Here is a 21000-nt window from a genome sequence, read left to right on the forward strand (position 1 = left end):
GACTTCCAGGAAAGAAATCGGAATTTCAAAAAAGCGCATCAGGGGTGAATTAACGGGGGTAGAAAAGATCAAGGTTTGGATGGGGGAAGATAAGAGATGGTGGTGAACAGCTGTTTTGAAGACCTGGAGGGATGAGAGGGATTGAAGAGAGTGAGGAAGTTTGCTCCATAGGCGGGAGTAAAGAGGAATGAAAGAGTGAAGGTGAGCAGAGAGTCTTGATTTTGGCAGTTTCACCAGAAGAGGGTTGCTGGTAGATCTTGTGCATCCTGTAGGAATATTTGGGGGACAGAGCACAGATAGAGCTGGGGGAGCAAGGCCGGAGAGGAGTCGGTAGAAGACAGAAAGACCGCCTCCTTGCATTACAGAAAGATTGACAGAAAGATTGCATTAAAACACGACTTTCTTAATTAAAAACTGACGATATGTAATATATATATTTATATATGTATATACATATATATATATATAGACTATATTATAAAACAGGAGTGTCTGTCCGTCCGTCCATCCGTGCCGAAACTAATCCCTCAGTTTGAGGCTAGCCCCACCAAACCATCTGTAGAACGTTGTGGAGTCCCAGCGGATGTAGTAGGGTAGGTAGGAGATTTCATAGGTTCCTCAATAAAATTATGATTTTGAAATTGACTCAATATGGACCTGCTCCTGAATCCGGAAGTGAACAGATGACGACAAAGGGCTGGTTTGATGATATCTCAATACAATCGTGATTTAACGCAGTATTTTGTTATAGTATTAACGTATCATTGGAATGATGCTGTTTGGAATGAATATAGAGATATTGAGTTTAAATATGAATGAGGAAATGACGTGAGGGTTTCTACTTTCTAACCGTGACATTTGCGGATTCGCCAAATGCAGATTCGCCATTGACTGAATATAGCAACATTCAGACTGGGTACGTTTTTTGCCCAAGTCCTTCACAAACCGGCTGCCCAGGTCTGACGTTCGACTCAAGGTGGCACACGAATATGGAATTTATTGGTTCCATGGCTTAGCATGCATTGTTTCTGTCATGTATGAAGCTGCAAATATTCACCGTTGTATCCCTACACCGTGACCGCATTGTATCCCTACGCCCCAGCTCGGATGGCGCTGCAGTTAATCGGGCCTGTATCGGCAGAGTCAATAAACGTGTGCTACAATCAATCGTAGTTTGTCGAGATACCTTACATGGCGACGAGGATAAACATCTAGAGCATGACTTCTTTCGGCCATATCGATGAATTCGACCCTCATGAGGGAGATTTTGACACGTATTCTGAGCGGTTGTCTTTCTACTTCGAGGCGAACGGCATCGCGACCGAAGCCCGGATGAAGGCCGTCTTCCTGTCCGTTTGCGGAGGTGAGACGTTCACACTTGTTAAAAACCTGATTCGACCTCGGACAATCCAGGAGCTCACTTATGCAGAGCTCAAGGCCGCTTTGAAGGAACATTGTAATCCATCTCCTTCAGTCATCCTGTGTCGGTTTAATTTTTACATGTGCAGACAGCAGCAAGGTCAGTCGATCGCAGACTTCATTGCACAACTCAAAAAACTGTCACATCTTTGTGAGTTTGGGGACACGATTGATGACATGCTCCGTGATTTGCTGGTGGTTGGCATGTCCGATGACCGCACTCGTAGACGCCTGCTTGCTGAGAGAAGACTGACGTTCCAAAATGCCAGAGTCAACGCCATTTCCATGGAAAGTGCTGAACGCAACGCTACAAGCATCGGTGCCACTTGCTTGTCTGGTACCAGCCCCGCTGTGAATCGGTTGGATCATGATCAGCCAAAACGTTTAAACAAGTCTCTTCGTCAGAAGCCAGTGCAGTCTCAAACCCACAACAAATGTTTTCGGTGCAACGGAAAGCACCCTCCGGAGACGTGTCGGTTCAAAGATGCGACCTGCCATTTCTGTTCGAAAAATCGCCATATTTCTCCAGCTTGCATCACTCGCAAATCGGGAAAAGGGAAAGCTGCTGACAAGAAGATTCATCAGTTTATCGGTTTGGAGGAACCTGAGTTTGACCAGGTGAGCTCTGTTTCCGACAACTCAGAATCGTATGACCTGCTTCATATTGATTCTCACCATAAGCGGGACCCTCTTCTTGCCACTGTTGTCGTCAACAATCAACCATTGCAAATGGAGGTCGACACTGGTGCGGCCATCTCGCTCATCAGCCATGCTGTTTTCACAAACCTGTGGAGTGATGCTGACCGATCCCATCCTCGTGGCCATGTAAGGTATCTCGACAAACTACGATCGATTGTAGCACACGTTTATTGACTCTGCCGATACAGGCCCGATTAACTGCAGCGCCATCCGAGCTGGGGCATAGGGATACAATGCGGTCACGGTGTCCACCTGACACCCGGGTGTCGGGTACACCCGACAGAAGAGAAAGTCCGAGCAATCAAGGATGCTCCTGCTCCACGAGACGTGACCGAATTGAAGTCATACCTCGGTTTGCTTCCGTTCTATGGTCGTTACATCCCGAATGTGACCGACGTTTTGGGCCCCTCTTTATCGGCTTTTGAGAAAAGGAGTCTCCTGGAGCTGGGGGTCAACTGAACAATCAGCATTCCAGACCTCTAAGGATCTGCTCAAATCGTCCAATGTTCTCGTTCATTTTGATCCAGAGAAGGATCTTGTGCTGACATGCAATGCCTGTCGGTATGGAGTGGGGAGTGTATTATCACACGTGATGCCTGATGGTACGGAAAGACCTGTTGCATTTGCATCCAGAACGTTGTCCCCGGCAGAGAAGAACCATTCCCATCTTGACAAGGAAGGATTGGGAATCGTTTTCGGCGTCAGCAAATTTCGCCAGTATCTTCTTGGACATCATTTCACGATTCGCACTGATCACAAGCCGCTGATCAGTCTGTTTGGTCCGACTAAGGTGACGTCTGACACACTACCACCCAGGATCATCCGATAGTCCCTGTTCTCGCTGCTTATGACTACACCATATGTTATAAGCCCGGTTCGTCTATCGCAAATGCAGATGCCATGAGTCGGTTACCCCTTCCAGAATCCGTTAATGATTCGCCTACACCAGGATCCATTATCGCACTGATGGATCATCTGGAAGATTGTGCTGTCGATTCCGGCCAGATCCGCACTCATACTCGACGAGACCCCGTTCTGTCCAGAACTGTCCAGGCTGTACAGCTTGGATGGCATTTGCTACCTGAGGGTGACCCAGCTCTTGCGGCTTTTAAAGCACGTAAAAACGAACTCAGCGTGGAAAATGGTTGCCTACTCTGGGGATGTCGTGTTGTGATCCCGGAAAATCTGCGTTCCAGGGTCATGGATGAAATCCATGACTGTCACCCCGGGATTGTGAAGATGAAGCCACTCGCTAGAAACTATGTGTGGTGGCCGAATCTTGATGCTGATATCGAACATCATGTCCGACATGGTTACCCCTGCCAGAGCACCCGGAATGCACCTGCGAAAGCGCCACTGCATCCCTGGGAATGGCCCAGTGAACCGTGGCATCGCCTACATCTCGATTATGCCGGGCCTATTAACAGCAGCACGATTCTAATAATTACGGACGCGCACACAAAATGGATCGATGCCTATGTGACGCGTGGTACTACGTCAGCCATTGTCATCGAAAGACTCAGACGCTGTTTCGCCACTCATGGTCTGCCCAGGATGATCGTGAGTGATAACGGTTCGTGTTTTTCCAGGCCGAGTTTGCCGAGTTCACACGTCGGAACGGCATCAAACATAAGTTTGTCAGCCCACATCACCAGGCTTCAAATGGCTTGGCCGAACGATCCGTGGGAATCATCAAATCCGGATTGCAGGAACTTCAGGAGGGAACCCTGGAAACAAAGCTGTCTCGTCTCCTGTTCAAATACCGCATCACGCCACAATCAACAACCGGTGCAGCTCCGTCTGAGTTATTGATGAAACGACACTTGAGATCGACACTTGACAATCTCAAACCAGACATATCATCAAATGTTTATCAGAGCCAGCTTAATCAAAAGTTGGTGCACGATAAGTCGTCCAACAGTCGCTGTATCAACATCGGAGATCCAGTGTTTGCCCGAAATTTTGGTGCAGGTGCGACGTGGCTACCGGGGGACATCATCGAGAAGCCAGGTGCACTGTCCTGTGTGATTCGCCTGCAGGACGGCCGTGAAATTCGTCGACATCAGGACCACATAACCTACCGTCACTGTCAGTCGATAGATCCTGCAGCATCATCACAGTCAGAACAACAGTTCGAACCGCCACTGCCGGAGATCGTCGTGGCTGCTCCAGCCGGCTCGGATGCCCCGAAAACCTCTGCGAACACTACACCCTTCGTGGAGACCAAAGGAATCACCTCGGACTCTGTACACACTGGTACACCACAACCCAAAGGGATCACCTTGGACTCTGTATCCACTGGTACACCGCGACGCTCAATGCGTGAGAGAAAACGTCACAGTCAGGCAGCATCATCACAGTCAGGACAACAGTTCGACCCACCACTGCCGGAGATCGTCGTGGCCGCTCCAGCCGGCTCGGATGCCCCGAAAACCTCTGCGAACACTACACCCTTCGTGGAGACCAAAGGAATCACCTCGGACTCTGTACACACTGGTACACCGCGACCCAAAGGAATCACCTCGGACTCTGTATCCACTGGTACACCGCGACCCAAAGGAATCACCTCGGACTCTGTATCCACTGGTACACCGCGACCCAAAGGGGGGGGGGAGAGGAATGGGGGGGAGAGAGGAATGGGGGGGGAGAGAGGAATGGGGGGGGGGGGGGAGAGAGGAATGGGGGGGGAGAGAGGAATGGGGGGGGAGAGGAATGGGGGGGGGAAGAGAGGAATGGGGGGGGGAGAGAGGAATGGGGGGGGGAGAGAGGAATGGGGGGGGGGGAGAGAGGAATGGGGGGAGAGAGAGGAATGGGGGGGAGAGAGAGGAATGGGGGGGAGAGAGAGGAATGGGGGGGAGAGAGAGGAATGGGGGGGAGAGAGAGGAATGGGGGGGAGAGAGAGGAATGGGGGGGAGAGAGAGGAATGGGGGGGAGAGAGAGGAATGGGGGGGAGAGAGAGGAATGGGGGGGAGAGAGAGGAATGGGGGGGAGAGAGAGGAATGGGGGGGAGAGAGAGGAATGGGGGGGAGAGAGAGCAATGGGGGGGAGAGAGAGCAATGGGGGGGAGAGAGAGCAATGGGGGGGAGAGAGAGCAATGGGGGGGAGAGAGAGCAATGGGGGGGGAGAGAGAGCAATGGGGGGGGAGAGAGAGCAATGGGGGGGAGAGAGAGCAATGGGGGGGAGAGAGAGCAATGGGGGGGAGAGAGAGCAATGGGGGGAGAGAGAGCAATGGGGGGGAGAGAGAGCAATGGGGGGGAGAGAGAGCAATGGGGGGGAGAGAGAGCAATGGGGGGGAGAGAGAGCAATGGGGGGGAGAGAGAGCAATGGGGGGGAGAGAGAGCAATGGGGGGGAGAGAGAGCAATGGGGGGGAGAGAGAGCAATGGGGGGGGAGAGAAGCAATGGGGGGGAGAGAGAGCAATGGGGGGGAGAGAGAGCAATGGGGGGGAGAGAGAGCAATGGGGGGGAGAGAGAGCAATGGGGGGGAGAGAGAGCAATGGGGGGGAGAGAGAGCAATGGGGGGGAGAGAGAGCAATGGGGGGGAGAGAGAGCAATGGGGGGGAGAGAGAGCAATGGGGGGGAGAGAGAGCAATGGGGGGGAGAGAGAGCAATGGGGGGGAGAGAGAGCAATGGGGGGGGAGAGAGAGCAATGGGGGGGAGAGAGAGCAATGGGGGGGAGAGAGAGCAATGGGGGGGAGAGAGAGCAATGGGGGGGAGAGAGAGCAATGGGGGGGAGAGAGAGCAATGGGGGGGAGAGAGAGCAATGGGGGGGAGAGAGAGCAATGGGGGGGAGAGAGAGGAATGGGGGGGAGAGAGAGGAATGGGGGGGAGAGAGAGGAATGGGGGGGAGAGAGAGGAATGGGGGGGAGAGAGAGGAATGGGGGGAGAGAGAGGAATGGGGGGGAGAGAGAGGAATGGGGGGGAGAGAGACGAATGGGGGGGAGAGAGACGAATGGGGGGGAGAGAGACGAATGGGGGGGAGAGAGACGAATGGGGGGGAGAGAGACGAATGGGGGGGAGAGAGACGAATGGGGGGGAGAGAGACGAATGGGGGGGAGAGAGACGAATGGGGGGGAGAGAGACGAATGGGGGGAGACGAGGGGGAGAGAGACGAATGGGGGGGAGAGAGACGAATGGGGGGGAGAGAGACGAATGGGGGGGAGAGAGACGAATGGGGGGGAGAGAGACGAATGGGGGGGAGAGAGACGAATGGGGGGGAGAGAGACAAATGGGGGGGAGAGAGACAAATGGGGGGGAGAGAGACGAATGGGGGGAGAGAGACGAATGGGGGGAGAGAGACGAATGGGGGGGAGAGAGACGAATGGGGGGGGAGAGAGACGAATGGGGGGGGAGAGAGACGAATGGGGGGGAGAGAGACGAATGGGGGGGAGAGAGACGAATGGGGGGGAGAGAGACGAATGGGGGGGAGAGAGACGAATGGGGGGGAGAGAGACGAATGGGGGGGAGAGAGACGAATGGGGGGGAGAGAGACGAATGGGGGGGAGAGAGACGAATGGGGGGGAGAGAGACGAATGGGGGGGAGAGAGACGAATGGGGGGGAGAGAGACGAATGGGGGGGAGAGAGACGAATGGGGGGGAGAGAGACGAATGGGGGGGAGAGAGACGAATGGGGGGGAGAGAGACGAATGGGGGGGAGAGAGACGAATGGGGGGGGAGAGAGACGAATGGGGGGGGGAGAGAGACAAATGGGGGGGAGAGAGACGAATGGGGGGGAGAGAGACGAATGGGGGGGAGAGAGACGAATGGGGGGGAGAGAGACGAATGGGGGGGAGAGAGACGAATGGGGGGGAGAGAGACGAATGGGGGGGAGAGAGACGAATGGGGGGGAGAGAGACGAATGGGGGGGAGAGAGACGAATGGGGGGGAGAGAGACGAATGGGGGGGAGAGAGACGAATGGGGGGGGAGAGAGACGAATGGGGGGGGAGAGAGACGAATGGGGGGAGAGAGACGAATGGGGGGAGAGAGATGAATGGGGGGGAGAGAGACGAATGGGGGGGGGAGAGAGACGAATGGGGGGGGGAGAGAGACGAATGGGGGGGGTGAGAGACGAATGGGGGGGAGAGAGACGAATGGGGGGAAGAGAGACGAATGGGGGGGAGAGAGAGGAATGGGGGGGAGAGAGAGGAATGGGGGGGAGAGAGAGGAATGGGGGGGAGAGAGAGGAATGGGGGGGAGAGAGGAATGGGGGGGAGAGAGAGGAATTGGGGGGAGAGAGAGGAATGGGGGGGAGAGAGAGGAATGGGGGGGAGAGAGAGGAATGGGGGGGAGAGAGGAATGGGGGGGAGAGAGAGGAATGGGGGGGAGAGAGAGGAATGGGGGGGAGAGAGAGAGAGCGAGGTGGGAGAGAGAGGAATGGGGGGGGAGAGAGAGGAATGGGGGGGGGAGAGAGGAATGGGGGGGGGAGAGAGGAATGGGGTGGGAGAGAGGAATGGGGTGGGAGAGAGGAATGGGGGGGAGAGAGAGGAATGGGGGGGAGAGAGAGGAATGGGGGGGAGAGAGATGAATGGGGGGGAGAGAGAGGAATGGGGGGGAGAGAGAGAGAGGAGTGGGAGAGAGAGGAGTGGGAGAGAGAGAGAGAGAGAGAGGAGTGGGAGAGAGAGAGAGGAGTGGGAGAGAGAGAGAGGAGTGGGAGAGAGAGAGAGGAGTGGGAGAGAGAGAGAGGAGTGGGAGAGAGAGAGAGGAGTGGGAGAGAGAGAGGAGTGGGAGAGAGAGAGGAGTGGGAGAGAGAGAGGAGTGGGAGAGAGAGAGGAGTGGGAGAGAGAGAGGAGTGGGAGAGAGAGAGGAGTGGGAGAGAGAGAGGAGTGGGTGAGAGAGAGATGAGTGAGAGAGAGATGAGTGAGAGAGAGAGGAGTGGGAGAGAGAGAGGAGTGGGAGAGAGAGAGGAGTGGGAGAGGGAGAGGAGTGGGAGGGAGAGAGGAGTGGGAGAGAGAGAGGAGTGGGAGAGAGAGAGGAGTGGGAGAGAGAGAGGAGTGGGAGAGAGAGAGGAGTGGGAGAGAGAGGAGTGGGAGAGAGAGAGGAGTGGGAGAGGGGGAGAGAGAGGGGACACATTCACATGTATCCCAACAAATCTGACTTGGAACAAGACTTTCGGGACCCTTCGGATGACAACGCAGGTCGGTACGGGGAAGATTCGTGATGAGAAAAATCCTCCAAAATTTTTTTTTTATATGAATGGTTGTCACTCGAACCAAAATTGTTAGAAAGGCCCTTCCCTTCAAATTGGTAAAAATAAAAACAATAAAAAAACTTTTGCATCAATTTGAAATGACTGAGTGTCTGATTTGAGGAGGAGGGGTGAGTTGGGAGTTTTGAAGGGGAGGAGTGAGAGGGGAGATTTGAGGGGAGGAGTGAGTTGGCAGTTTTGATGGGGAGGAGATTTGAGGGGAGGGGAGGAGTGAGGGGAGGGGAGGAGTGAGGGGAGGGGAGGAGTGAGAGGAGGAGAGGAGTGAGGGGTGAGGAGGAGTGAGGGGTGAGGAGGAGTGAGGGGTGAGGAGGAGTGAGGGGTGAGGAGGAGTGAGGGGTGAGGCGGAGGGGTGAGGAGTGAGGAGTGAGGAGGAGTGAGGAGTGAGGGGTGAGGAGGAGTGAGGGGTGAGGATGAGTGAGGGGTGAGGAGGAGTGAGGGGTGAGGAGGAGTGAGGGGTGAGGCGGAGTGAGGGGTGAGGCGGAGTGAGGGGTGAGGAGGAGTGAGGGGTGAGGGGGAGTGAGGGGTGAGGAGTGAGGGGTGAGAAGTGAGGGGTGAGAAGTGAGGGGTGAGGAGGAGTGAGGGGTGAGGAGGAGTGAGGGGTGAGGAGGAGTGAGGGGTGAGGGGAGGGGTAGGGTGAGGGGAGGGGTAGGGTGAGGGGAGGGGTAGGGTGAGGAGAGGGGAGGGGTGAGGGGAGGGGTGAGGGGAGGGGTGGGGTGAGGGGAGGGGAGATTTGAGGAGGAGGTTGTTGTTGGAAGGAGAACACCATGAGAGGAAGACAGGCATCGAGGCCAACTAGGCCTCAAACACGTACGACCAAACTGACTGACTAATACACAATTGTGCACGAAAAGCAAAACACGATCGAACCAGAAACAGTAGACACAAACACAGCAAAACAAAATACTTAACTTTGAGCAGAAAAAACACAACTTAACTCTGATCGCCACGTGGACGAGAAGACGACACAGTAGTCTGGAGGCACTTCCAGGAAATGTGACAGTAGGGGTACACTCATGTTACAAGCTGGCAACAATGTTTTTCTGAAAGCCCAGACCTCTAGGAACCCAAAAAGTCTTGTTGCCAGCTTGGGAAATGGTTTGGACCAGATTTGTGGCCATTTTTCAAAATGGCCGCCTACATTTTTGGTGTTTTCTAATATTTGAGCTCTAGAACTTATATCTGGCTGTCTTAAAGGTCTCTAGGGTTATGACCTTATAACATATAGTCATACAACAATCCTCACCCAAATTGGGGTGCATGGCATATCTATAAGTGGTTTTATTGAAGCAAAAAGGCAAAAATATGCCTGAAAAACGCCTTCATTTTGATTTTTCCAAATCACTAAATTGCATACTGTGAAGTTGCTCTTTGGTCAATTTCTTTCAAAATAGTTTTAAAATTTGCCCAGATCCCTCCTCTTCATTAGCAAATCTTCAGGAATATACCCAAGTTCTCAGAAAATATATTTTATGCATGATCAGCTACCCCTACCCCCTAAATCACAAAACGTGCCAATTTTCAATATTTCCAGATTCCAACCAATATCATTGTTGTATGACTTTTTCTCATCATGATAGGTCAAAATTAACTTACTCTATGTGATTAGGTGTTAATAAAAATTGAATTTCACACTTTAGTGAAAATCCAAGATGGCTGCCAAATGGCCAATAAAATATAATATTTCACATTATGACGTTAAGTTAAGGTAATGCAGTCTACCATTTGATACCAACACATTTTTGAGACATAATATATTGCAATAATGATGCTTTCCTTTGTATCCTTCCTCAGGTCCTGCCCGAATCATCATTTTAACATAATTGTTGTGTTAACAATGTACTATAACATATTGCTTGTTGCATGTGCTGTAAATAGCTTTCAGTGTTGTGGTAGACATAGTCTTTGTCTCTTTCCAGATATGAATGAAGATGGAACCTGTAGCTGTGATAGGCGGGAGACGGAAGAGAGAATCAGTTGCACTGGACATCGACTGGAGCACATGCTTCATTTGCCAAGGCAACAGAAAAAATGAAAAGACAACCAAGCCCACAGATGTTGGTCTCGAACGCTTTAAAGACTGTGTGATTACGAGACAGAAATACCATGACCATGAATACATCTCAACACTTGACAGAATACAGAGTATTGACCTTGATGATGAAAAAGAACACATAGTATGGCACAGGGGCTGTTATTCAAAGTTTACACATGCCAACCATATTGAGAGACTGAAAAATCGGCATGAAAAGGAAGCAAAGGACTCGTGTGACCAACCATCTACATGCATTCGCCCCTCTTCTAGAGCATCAGTTGCTTCAGTGTCCTGGGACAAATGTATTTTCTGTCAGGAGGATAAGGCAGGAAAGCAATTGAGGAATGTAGCCACTTTAGAGACCTCAGACAGAATACTAAATAATGCTCAAAAGAACAAGATTATGAGATGCCGGTTGGCAGGAATAAGTGACCTAATAGCTGCTGAAGGGAAGTACCACCTTCCTTGTTATGTAACCTTCAGGAGGAAGTCTGAGTCAACTGTGGTAGAAGAAGGCCCAGAATATCCACCAGATGTTTGTTTCAACAAAATGATCGAGGAGGTGGATGCTGGGCTGTCTGGAGGAGACATCTATACCATGAAAACCATCTGGCACCAATACTGTTACATGATGAGAAGAGACTTCAGTGTCTGTGTGGAGCAATGTGACCGACAGAGTTACAAAGCATTCAAGAACAAAGTCAAAAGGGTATTAGGAGATAGGGCAGATTTTGTACAGTCCATGAATCAACAGGATTCACTTCTAGTCTTCCCACTAATTCAAACAGGTATTGTTGTTCAGAACTTAGCAGAGATGGCAGATGAGCTAGAACAAAGTGAGATACAAGATTCTGATGAAACCTCCCAGCACATTCCATCTTTCTCAGCCGAAACAAAGGACAAGGAACTCTTGAGTTGGCTTTACAGAGTGGCAGTCAAAATGAGAAATGACATCAAGACAATGCCAGGACACTCAGATATTGGAGACATCAATACTGAAAGTGCACAGAAGGTGGTTCCTGAAAGCCTTTACATTTTCCTACGCCTGCTGTGTGATTGTGACAGCATATTTGAAGATTCTGAAGGGACCTCCGAAGGTGATGATGATGGAGAAAGCAAAAGGATTTTGAGCATAGCACAGGACATAGTATGTTTGGCATCTGGTGGCAGAAAGCAGACACCAAAGCAACTAGGGCTAGCTCTCACTGTTCACCAAGCAACAAGGTCCAAGGACTTGGTGCAACTAATGCATGCTGCAGGACATGGTGTTAGTTATGAAACTGTAAGAAGAGCTGACACTGCCCTTGCAAACTCTGTCTTGGCCAGATATGTTGAGCAAAACAACACAATAATACCCCTGAATTTTGCACAAGCTACCTACCAAGGATACATCAGATATGCTAATGATAACATTGACATCATAGAGGAGACCCTTGACGGTCAAGGCTCCTTTCATGCCTCACAGTCTGCTGCCTTTCGAAGAAGCATACCTGGCGAAAAGACCATTGCACCTGATGTCAAGTCAAGCAGTAGCAGATCTGTAACTGTGCCAGAGCATTTCAATGAGATTCAACCTTCAGGCATGGGCACCCAGAAACCCGAAGCAACATTTCCAGTAGCTGTGAAAGCTGATTGGTATATGGAATCGGATGCCCAGGTTATCTCTGAGGCTATGGCCATAGATGTGTCATGGCTCCTTGCACGTCAGTCTCACACCGAGGACCAGCATGTTCCAGGCTGGACAGCATTTAACCAGCGTGTGTCTGATGTGAATCCAGCAAAGACTACAGTAGGGCCTATGCCGATAATCAATGAGCCTGCACATGAGTTTGACACCATCTGGACAGTGATTCAAAACTGCCAAAGGATGACTGCTGCACTAGGGCAAACGTATACAGTACTTACCTTTGATGAGCAACTGTACTGTAAAGCCAAGATGTTGCAGTGGGCCAAACCAGACAAATGCAAAAACCTAGTGGTGATGCTTGGTGGTTTCCATATTCAAATGAATTTCACCAAGGTTATTGGACAGTACATGGCAGATTCCGGCTTGAAGGACATTCTGGTAGAAAGTGGTGTGTATGGCGAGAACACTGCACAGAACATCCTCAACGGGAAACAATGGAACCGCACAATCCGTGCCCACAAGCTTGTGTTTGAGGCATTATGGTGAATTCTGTGGCAGAAGATCCTACATTGGCTGAATGAAAATGAAGTACAGATTGATGCAGAAATCAATCAGGTATCAGAGGACCTTTCGAGAGCTTTCCAGCAGGCAGACGATGAGGCCATCTACAGTGCTCTGAGGCGTCTGGTGCCCAAGGCCTACCAGGTCAGTGCCCTAATAGAAGACATGGACAAGGAACACGAGGCAAATGCCACATTTGTATATTGGCGGCAATACATGCATCTTGTGAGCATCCTCCTGAGGTTCACCCGTGCCATCAGAGATGCCAAGTGGGAATTGTTCCTGACCACTTTTCGCGAGATGCTCCACTGGTTCGGAGCCTTCGACCGGCCAAACTACCTGCGATGGGGCAGTGTGTTCCTGGCAGATATGAATCAGCTGGGGCACACTGCGCCTGAGGTGTTGGCAGGTTTCAATGAAGGGGACTTCGGAGTGAAGGAAAGCACACAAAAGTTCAACCAAGTACCTGATGATCAAGGACTGGAGCATGTCAACAAGATGGGCAAAATCGCTGGAGGAGTCATTGGTATCACACGCTCTGAAACTGCCCTAAATCGGTGGGGACTGACCTACATCGATAGAGCTAGGATTGCCGATGAAACTAGGGACATGCTCGGAGTAACAGAAGATAATAATGATGACCAGTCTGTGCACAAGGAATCTGGAAAAGCAAGGATGCTGAGGGATGAATCTGATGTCCAAAGCCTGATGTCGATGTTTCAGAGATTTGAGGTCTTCAACAAAGAGTCTGAGGAACTTGTATGTCTCACTACTGGGGATATTGCAAATGCCGCAATTAAAAAGGACCTGCTATGTGCGGAGAAGGTTGGACATCAAGTGGCCCGTACCTTTGTGACTGAGCGTTTCATTGAGAAAAAGACCAGCCTACACACAAGCATCCCAAAACAAAAGTTGAAGACATTTGCATCCATGTTTGCTGTTGAGGTGTCCAAGGACAAGAAGAAAAAGGGTACTGCTATTGTCAAAGCAGATCGCGATCTGTTTCAACGACTGATTGTTGTCATGGAGGCAGGCAGAGATATTGACATAGATTCACTTCTCACACAAGAACTTTGCCATGTACCTTTAGCTCTAGCCAATACTGATGGGACCCTCAGACAAACAAACAAGTCACAGTTGCTACCTCTTCTAGAGAAAGATGGTGTGTCTCAGGCAAATGCCCCAGCATCTAACACACCAACATGCACAATTGTTGATGGAATGGCCTTAGTTCAGGCATGTTCAGGCATGTCTAACTGGCAGGTGCAACTGTAGGAAAAATGGATTGCGGTGCACATTGGCATGCAAATGTGCAGACTTATGCAGGAACCCCCTCAATGACTCTGATAGTGATTAGACGACATGCATGGAAACTTGAGTATATTCCATAATGTCATATTGTTACTATGCTGGCTGTATTTGACGTAATGTAACTAGTCTTGCTTCAGCTCTGTTCCACCAATGTATTACTAGTCTATGATATGACTGTATCCCACATTCTGTCACTTATGTATGAATAGCCAGATTAGCTTGTTGGGTATGACTTTGTTAATTCAGTGCCAAATATTTGTTTAGTTTAAAGGTGCAAGCATTGCATTGACGTTTGTATTGTTTGGATCAGTGTAACATAATAATGTTTGCATTATGTATACAAGTTATGTATGTTTATTTTTGTTTTACATTAAATAATATAGCTTATATTTTACAATCTTCTATGTCTTCATTTATGTAAGTGCCTTGTTTGTCAGCTATGTTGGAACTAATATACTCCGCAAACAAGGCACTTCCAAATCCACACTACTTTCCTGAAATTCAAATGTTATAAAACATAAATTTTACATAAAGTCCCCCTCTAAAATAATACATCTTCAACTCATCAAGACTCTTTCACATACATGTGACCTATAGAATAGTAGTGCCTCATATATTTAGTATAAATGGAACATTTTAGAAGTGCCTCTGAATGAAATTGCAGTCTTATGGTCTCGCGCCACCAAATATTCTATGGCCATTTGGCAGCCATCTTGGATTTTCACTAAAGTGTGAAATTCAATTTTTATTAACACCTAATCACATAGAGTAAGTTAATTTGGACCTATCATGATGAGAAAAAGTCATACAACAATGATATTGGTTGGAATCTGGAAATATTGAAAATTGGCACGTTTTGTGATTTAGGGGGTAGGGGTAGCTGATCATGCATAAAACATATTTTCTGAGAACTTGGGTATATTCCTGAAGATTTGCTAATGAAGAGGAGGGATCTGGGCAAATTTTAAAACTATTTTGAAAGAAATTGACCAAAGAACAACTTCACAGTATGCAATTTAGTGATTTGGAAAAATCAAAATGAACGCGTTTTTCAGGCATATTTTTGCCTTTTTGCTTCAATAAAACCACTTATAGATATGCCATGCACCCCAATTTGGGTGAGGATTGTTGTATGACTATATGTTATAAGGTCATAACCCTAGAGACCTTTAAGACAGCCAGATATAAGTTCTAGAGCTGAAATATTAGAAAACACCAAAAATGTAGGCGGCCATTTTGAAAAATGGCCACAAATCTGGTCCAAACCATTTCCCAAGCTGGCAACAAGACTTTTTGGGTTCCTAGAGGTCTGGGCTTTCAGAAAAACGTTGTTGCCAGCTTGTAACATGAGTGTACCCCTACCACCTTTTCTAGGCCACTTTTGGGGATATGCCTCCAGACTACAGCCTCACCCGGGGAAACGGAAACTGACGAATATTTCCCGAATTAAATGGCCGTTTCGTCAGACATGTATACACAACACCGGACGTTTCGTCAGACATGCATACACAACACCGGACGTTTCGTCAGACATGCATACACAACACCGGACGTTTCGTCAGACATGTATACACAACACCGGCCGTTTCGTCAGACATGTATACACAACACCGGCCGTTTCGTCAGACATGTATACACAACACCGGCCGTTTTGTCAGACATGTATACACAACACCGGCCGTTTTGTCAGACATGTATACACAACACCGGACGTTTTGTCAGACATGTATACACAACACCGGACGTTTCGTCAGACATGTATACACAACACCGGCCGTTTTGTCAGACATGTATACACAACACCGGCCGTTTCGTCAGACATGTATACACAACACCGGCCGTTTTGTCAGACATGCATACACAACACCGGACGTTTCGTCAGACATGTATACACAACACCGGACGTTTTGTCAGACATGTATACACAACACCGGCCGTTTTGTCAGACATGTATACACAACACCGGACGTTTTGTCAGACATGTATACACAACACCGGCCGTTTTGTCAGACATGCATACACAACACCGGACGTTTCGTCAGACATGTATACACAACACCGGACGTTTCGTCAGACATGTATACACAACACCGGACGTTTTGTCAGACATGTATACACAACACCGGCCGTTTTGTCAGACATGTATACACAACACCGGACGTTTTGTCAGACATGCACACACAACACCGGACGTTTCGTCAGACATGCATACACAACACCGGACGTTTTGTCAGACATGTATACACAACACCGGCCGTTTTGTCAGACATGTATACACAACACCGGACGTTTTGTCAGACATGTATACACAACACCGGCCGTTTCGTCAGACATGCATACACAACACCGGACGTTTCGTCAGACATGTATACACAACACCGGACGTTTCGTCAGACATGTATACACAACACCGGACGTTTCGTCAGACATGCATACACAACACCGGACGTTTCGTCAGACATGCATACACAACACCGGACGTTTCGTCAGACATGCACACACAACACCGGACGTTTCGTCAGACATGCATACACAACACTGGACGTTTCGTCAGACATGTATACACAACACCGGCCGTTTCGTCAGACATGTATACACAACACCGGCCGTTTTGTCAGACATGTATACACAACACCGGACGTTTTGTCAGACATGTATACACAACACCGGACGTTTCGTCAGACATGTATACACAACACCGGCCGTTTCGTCAGACATGCATACACAACACCGGACGTTTCGTCAGACATGTATACACAACACCGGCCGTTTCGTCAGACATGCCTACACAACACCGGACGTTTCGTCAGACATGCATACACAACACCGGACGTTTCGTCAGACATGTATACACAACACCGGACGTTTCGTCAGACATGCATACACAACACCGGACGTTTCGTCAGACATGTATACACAACACCGGACGTTTCGTCAGACATGTATACACAACACCGGACGTTTCGGCAGACATGTATACACAACACCGGACGTTTCGTCAGACATGTATACACAACACCGGCCGTTTTGTCAGACAATAGACATGTATACACAACACCGGACGTTTCGTCAGACATGCATACACAACACCGGACGTTTCGTCAGACATGTATGCACAACACCGGACGTTTCGTCAGACATGTATGCACAACACCGGACGTTTCGTCAGACATGTATACACAACACCGGACGTTTCGTCAGACATGTATACACAACACCGGACGTTTCTTCAGACATGTATACACAACGCCGGACGTTTCGTCAGATACTGTAATGGGGAACGTGATAACTTCCGGGGCGTAGCGGCGTCACCATCATGTTTTGTCAGACATGTTTTCGTCACCATCATGTTTCGTCATGTTTGTCCGTTATACGTTCTTTAAATGCTGAATGTTAAACCGCTCGGCCCGGGGCAATCGAACCGCCGACCTGCGCGCGAGACTCACCGGATCTTATCATTGTGCTACAGAGTGTAAAATGTATTCAAAAAGAATAATAATAACACCAGAAATATACTCACATATAACTAGCTCCAAAATCAATCGCTATTTTTAAGACTACCATGCATCCTAATGAGGTGCTCGCTCACATCCTGGATTCCTCTTTGTCATGTAATACCGCCTTAGTTAGAGGACGTTAACTGTACTGCCGCGTATCCGTGGTTCTAGAATATGTAACTAGTATCAGATCTAGTATCAGAGCCGCAAGGCTCTATATACGCCACTCAACAAAACGACCCAGGTACCGAAATTTGTCGATTTTAGCTGCCTTTGTTATCCGGTTATTCTGCGGAAAAAGACAAACAGTCGTAAATCATCACAACACTCACGTGATTGGCTTATGGTGGCGCGAGTAATCAACCTTTGGCCCAGTTCACTGGGCCTGCCTCGAACAGTGGACCAGAACCAGAAGTCCAGAATCCTCTTCGAGAGGGCTTGGTTAAACCAATGATCAGCCAATAAGATACAGCCACGTGTACTTCGTCACACGCTTTGCCTCATTTTGGGGTTGTTATTTAAATGTTTTAATGACACCACAACCTTCGAGCGCTTTTGTCTTGAGATTATCCCGTCTGTTTGTTTTATGTGAACACCTCAGGGGGAGGGTCGAGCCTGTTGTATCTCGACGGATAAAGCACACGTGACGGAATCTCACTATCCGCGAGCCAGGTCACATGACCTTCAATGTATCACGTGATTATGCAAACGTGACAGAGCCGAAAATCAAAATGAGCGCACGATCCGCCATCAACCTCGTGGTCAAATTACCTCAAGGGTCCTCAAAAGGCGGATCATTGTCCACTTCCAGACCGCGTGGCTAACCCAAGCTAATCCCCCAGCAAAGGATTATTTGAAATTTTTGCATCCGCAACCTAAATTCCTGGAAGAGCGAGAACACCGAACAAATGAGCCTGAGGATACAAACAAGAGAAAAGGAACAAAATAATCTTGATGTAGAAAAAGAAGAAGCGTCGTTTGAACGTGGTGAAGAAGAGGAACACATCGTTAATGTCCATCACGGGGAGATTGTGAAATTGGGAGCATGTTTAAAATACCTTTAAAGGAAGAAGGAAAAATCGTCTAAAAACTTTACATACAAGGAAGATTAACCCATAAAGTGCTGAATCCACTGTTAAGTAGCCCAGAAATTCTTTTTTGTCATTGGCTTTTCTCCACCAATAAATTAGAAGCAAGCTTTCATAATGTCATGTATGAAGTGCAAATAATCACCGTTGTATCCCTACACCGTGACGGCATTGTATCACTACGCGCGAGCTCGGATGGCGCTGAGGTGGATCGGGCCTGTATCGGCAGAGTGAATAAACGTGTACGACAATTGATCGTAGTTTGTCGAGATACTTTACAGGCAGCCAACGTATTTGTCGAGATATTCATCAACTCCGGGCAGCCAACGTTTCTCCTACCGCAGCATATACACTTAAAAATGTGCTGGATACGTACCCGGATGTCTTCAAGGATGAGCTTGGAACCTTGAAAGGACATACGGCTAAACTCAGGGTTGACCGGGATGCCAATCCTATATTTTGCAGGGCTCGCCCAGTCCCTTTCGCCCTGCGTGAGCGGATTGACAAGGAACTGGATCATCTTGAAAATCTGGGGATCATCGAGCAAATCCAGTATGTCGAATGGGCGGCACCCATCGTTCCGGTCATAAAATCGGACCAGTCCATCCGCATATGTGGGGATTATAAAATGACCGTGAACAAGTGTTCTTCATTGGATAAATATCCAATCCCGAGGATCGAAGACCTCTATGCTCGTCTCACGGGAGGCAAGACTTTTACGAAACACGATCTCAAATCCGCCTATCTGCAGCTCCGTTTGGACGAGAATTCGAAACAGTATCTTACCATCAACACACATCGTGGGTTGTACAGGTACCACCGACTCAGTTTTGGAGTGAAATCTGCACCTGGAATTTATCAGCGTGTCATGGACAGTTTGTTTGCCACCGAACACAATGTCGTTTGTTACCAGGATGATATTCTGGTTACTGGTCGTATGGATGCGGAACATCTACAAAACCTGGAGAGAGTTCTGAAGAAGATTTCGGACTCCGGCCTACGTTTGCGTCGAGACAAGTGCAAGTTTATGGTGCTATCAGTCACGTACCTGGGTCATACGATTGATGCCGAGGGTCTACACCCGACAGATGAGAGAGTCCGAGCTATCAAGGATGCTCCTGCTCCACGAGACGTGACCAAATTGAAGTCATACCTCGGTTTGCTTCAGTTCTATGGTCGTTACATCCCGAATGTGACCGACGTTTTGGGCCCCCTTTATCGGCTTTTGAGGAAAGGAAGCTCCTGGAGCTGGGGGTCTACTGAACAATCAGTATTCCAGACCTCTAAGGATCTGCTCAAATCGTCCAATGTTCTCGTTCATTTTGATCCAGAGAAGGATCTTGTGCTGACATGCGATGCCTGTCGGTATGGAGTGGAGAGTGTATTATCACACGTGATGCCTGATGGTACGGAAAGACCGGTTGCATTTGCATCCAGAACGTTGTCCCCGGCAGAGAAGAACTATTCCCAACTTGACAAGGAAGGATTGGGAATCGTTTTCGGCATCAGCAAATTTCGCCAGTACCTTCTTGGACATCATTTCACGATTCGCACTGATCACAAGCCGCTGATCAGTCTGTTTGGTCCAACTAAGGCGACATCTGACACACTACTGCCCAGGATCATCCGCTGGTCCCTGTTTCTCGCTGCTTATGACTACACCATATGTTATAAGCCCGGTTCGTCTATCACAAATGCAGATGCCATGAGTCGGTTACCCCTTCCAGAATCCGTTGATGATTCGCCTACACCAGGATCCATTATCGCACTGATGGATCATCTGGAAGATTGTGCTGTCGATTCCGGCCAGATCCGCACTCATACTCGACGAGACCCCGTTCTGTCCAGAACTGTCCAGGCTGTACAGCTTGGATGGCATTTGCTACCTGAGGGTGACCCAGATTTTGTGGCTTTTAAAGCACGTAAAAACGAACTCAGCGTGGAAAATGGTTGCCGACTCTGGGGATGTCGTGTCGTGATCCTGAAAAATCTGCGTTCCAGGGTCATGGATGAAATCCATGACTGTCACCCCGGGATTGTGAAGATGAAGTCACTCGCCAGAAACTATGTGTGGTGGCTGAATCTTGATGCTGATATCGAACATCATGTTCGACATTGTTACCCCTGCCAGAGCACCCGGAATACACCTGCGAAAGCGCCACTGCATCCCTGGGAATGGCCCAGTGAACCGTGGCATCGCCTGCATCTCGATTATGCCGGGCCTATTAACGGCAGCATGATTCTAATAATTACGGACGTGCACACAAAATGGATTGATGCCTATGTGACGCGTGGTACTACGTCAGCCATTGTCATCGAAAGACTCAGACGCTGTTTCGCCACTCATGGTCTGCCCAGGATGATCGTGAGTGATAACGGTTCGTGTTTTTCCAGTACCGAGTTTGCCGAGTTCACACGTCGGAACGGCATCAAACATAAGTTTGTCAGCCCACATCACCAGGCTTCAAATGGCTTGGCCGAACGATCTGTGGGAATCATCAAATCCGGATTGCAGAAACTTCAGGAGGGAACCCTGGAAACAAAGCTTTCTCGTCTCCTGTT

At 49.0% G+C, this 21000-nt stretch overlaps 1 long non-coding RNA gene across 1 annotated transcript in view; it reads right to left on the reverse strand.

Moving 5' to 3' along the window:
- LOC137428223 (uncharacterized) overlaps positions 1 to 21000 on the reverse strand; it is a 50773-nt gene that overhangs the window by 25271 nt on the left and 4502 nt on the right. The window lies entirely within an intron of this gene.

This window comes from Myxine glutinosa, chromosome 5, assembly GCF_964187855.1.
Source record: "Myxine glutinosa chromosome 5, kmMyxGlut1.1, whole genome shotgun sequence".
Lineage (NCBI taxonomy): Eukaryota > Metazoa > Chordata > Myxini > Myxiniformes > Myxinidae > Myxine > Myxine glutinosa.